Source organism: Octopus bimaculoides, chromosome 12, assembly GCF_001194135.2.
Source record: "Octopus bimaculoides isolate UCB-OBI-ISO-001 chromosome 12, ASM119413v2, whole genome shotgun sequence".
Taxonomy (NCBI): Eukaryota; Metazoa; Mollusca; class Cephalopoda; order Octopoda; family Octopodidae; genus Octopus; species Octopus bimaculoides.
The window spans coordinates 54,559,065-54,562,378 of NC_068992.1; the positions used below are offsets into that span (position 1 = coordinate 54,559,065).

The following is a 3,314-nucleotide window of genomic DNA, read 5'->3' on the forward strand; positions in this document are numbered from 1 at the left end:
ATATATATATATATATATATATATACATGCACGTACACACATGCACATACACACGAATATATGTTTGTGAGTATATGCGCATACATATATATATATATATATGTATATATATATATATATATATAATCTATGCACGAACGTATAAGTATGTAATATGCATATATGTATGTGTAGATACATGTGTGTGTGTTTGTATATGTGTGTGTAAGAGAAAGAAATGGCGTGCGTGCGTGAAAACAATCGTTGGTTTCCTTTCTTATAATCTAAGTTGATGATTATCTAAGAAACTATGTTGCTTAAGTCAATCGTAGTACATTACTAACGCCCATATTGTCTGTTGTTGTTGTTGTTGTTGTTGCGGTTGTTATGGTTGTTTTTGTTGTTGTTGTTGTTGTTGTTGTTTTGTCTCCATACGGTCCTGATCGAGCGAAATTGTAGTCATATACATAACAGCCAGCCTGCATGTTTCATGCACACAATGCGACATTGTCTTAGTCCACGTAGAATTGTATTATGGAGGAGCGATATGAAGCTGTTATTTTTCATGGGTCGAATGATGATTATATAGAATGATTATATAGTATGGCCGCAGTCAAATGACTGAAACAAGTAAATAAATAAATGAATCTATCTATCTATCAATCTATCTATCTATCTGTCTATCTATCTATCTACGCCTTATCGCAGAAAAGCCTGAAAGCCACCACATCGCTGTTGTTCTACATTTCCTGTCTCTGAACTTTCTTGCATAGATTACTTCATTCAGCTAGCTTCTACTATTTGATTCCATGTATTACCATCGAAAGAAGAATAAAAGATATTTTTATGCAGTAAATGTACAGATCATGAATTTATTCTTTCATCTCTCTATGAACTTTTGTAATAATATACACGCAGCCACATCAACAGCTTGTACTGTCTATATATTTCACTACAATCTTTAGCTTTATATTAACATCCGCTGGGCAGCTGATTTCCACAACTGTACATAGTTTTTCTTCTCTATCCCAAATTACTATGTCAGGTCTATTAAGTTAACATTTTATTGAGGTTTAAGCAAAAATGATCCGATAGAACAAGTACTGAGTACCTAATATGAGTACAGAAGGTACGCTTAAACGCTTCTTTGTGTTTCCCAAACATGGTCGCAATCCAATGACTGAAACACGTATAATAATGAAATATAAAAATAAAACAGACAACCTCTTCGTTTGTGAATTTAGGTTGTCTGAGGTCCCAATAGTTCAATGATTCACCCATCTTATTGCAGAATATGACACCGATTAACTAAAACCCTTATTAAAGACATAAATCATTATATAATCTGGTAAGGTGAAGAAGGCTCGTCTTCGAGAAACAGAGAAGTATGTTTGAATTCTGTGGATCTCTCACTCGTCCACAGCATGTGCCTGCTTTCTGACACTCTTCTCAGGACTTCGAAGAGGAACCCTCTTTGCACGAAATATTAAAACACACAAATTTATGTCTCATGAATTTTATCGTTGTCTTTGCCAACGTTGATAATCACTAGTTTCTTAGGATTCGGGTTTTGTGTTTTCATATTAATGTTTATGTCGATTATCTCAGTGACTGAGTACTGCAGCACGTAAGACTAATGATTGTGTAGAAGACTAGTGAATAACAATCTACTTTTACTTTTATTTTATTTAGTCTTGTTGTTTATTTAGTTTTGTTGGGGTGGTGCTGAAAAGTTTCTAGCATTAAGGATGTCCCAAAAGGCCTGGCTGGAGTCCCAACCTTCCGAGTTCTTTTACAGGGATTAGAAAAATTGAAGGACTGCTACAATAAATGTGTGAATTTATGTTGAATAAAATCATAGTCAACTGATCCTCATGTATTTTCTTTTATCCAAAGCCAGGAACTTTTCAGCACCTCTTCATCTATCTAGTTTATTCGTTAGCAACTTTTATATTTCTTTTCTTATTAATAATGTCTAAATTAATTTTTGAAATGATTTTGTTCAAACGTTACCCTACCTCATCTCCAAATGCTTTGCATGGTAGAATCACACTCGTTCCTTCTTTAGCTTCGATAAGTTCTGCGTTTGATCTAAAACTAATGGATACTGAAAAAAAAAATGAAGTGGAGATTACTGTTAATTTTGTTTTGCTTAAAAATCATTTCGTTATAACATTATAAGGAGGGAAGATTACGATAATGGCTGCTTTAACAAGATACAAAGATCTATATTTAAAGGAAGAGGGAGAGAGAATATTATCATAAGTTATAACGTTGTAAAGAAAATAGGATAATGGTATCTCATAACTAGATATGAAACTCTACATTGCAGCATTATAAGGGGAGGATGTAATAACATACGATAAGGTGAAAAAATAACCCTAGGCCCAATCATTAACTTGATACAAAGCAATAAATTTAAAGAGAAAGATATAAAAGAAAAAATAGCATGTTCTTATGCAAATACAAGTTTCTCTATTTAAAGGCTGTGGTGGGATATGATGTTAGGTAGTAGTAGTAGTAGTAGTAGTAGTAGTAGTAGTAGTAGTAGTAGTAGTCCCGCTGAGGTTGACTTTGCCTTTCATCCTTTCGGGGTCGATAAATTGAGTACCAGTGAAATTCTGGGGTCGATGTAATCGACTAGTCCCCTCCCCCAAATTTCAGGCTTTGTGTCTATAACAGAAAGGAGCTTGCTTGGAGAGAGTAGACAAAATAATAGAAGGGACAGAAAAGGACATTATACTACGAACGTGTTGAGAAAAAACAAAATAAATATAAAATATATGTATATATTTATCTATGTGTGTGTGTTTGTCCATCATACATACATATACATATAGACATGTAGTTCATACCATCGGGAGATGAAAACCGGTAACTTCGAACAGAATTATCAACCAGGTTATTTCCCCTTGCACCAATCTTTCCACCACACACCAAACAAGAGTGCTGAGTCGATTGGATCATCAAAAAAACAAAGAAACATCGCAAAATACTGTGTCCTAGCAATGCCGCAGTTCTAATGACCAATGACATGAAACCCGTTAAAGAATGAAAGAAAAAGAAAAGAGAAACCATTTTTTTTTTTAAAGGAAGACCTTGTAGTTGTCTTGTTTGTAGGTCAAGTGCCTTATAGTTTATTGGCAAGCAACACTTAAAGGCGCTACTTGTACCAATTTTACTTGCAAAGTCTCACTTTTGTTAAATAAAGAATCAACAGCTAACCATGTCCCTACTTGAATTGCACGCGGTAGATAGAGGATGGCTGCTAGCGTATCTTTTATATATAAATAAATAAATAAATAAATATATATATATATATATATATATATATA

The 3,314-nt window shown here is 33.7% G+C and overlaps 1 protein-coding gene across 1 annotated transcript in view; it reads right to left on the reverse strand.

Moving 5' to 3' along the window:
* LOC106870125 (opioid-binding protein/cell adhesion molecule homolog) overlaps window positions 1-2,095 on the reverse strand; it is a 31,530-nt gene extending 29,435 nt beyond the window's left edge. Inside the window, exon 1 of the mRNA XM_014916111.2 lies at window positions 1,998-2,095. The gene's annotated coding sequence lies outside the window, so the exon portion shown is untranslated. The remainder of the gene's footprint in view (window positions 1-1,997) is intronic.
* Window positions 2,096-3,314: the final 1,219 nt, after the last annotated feature.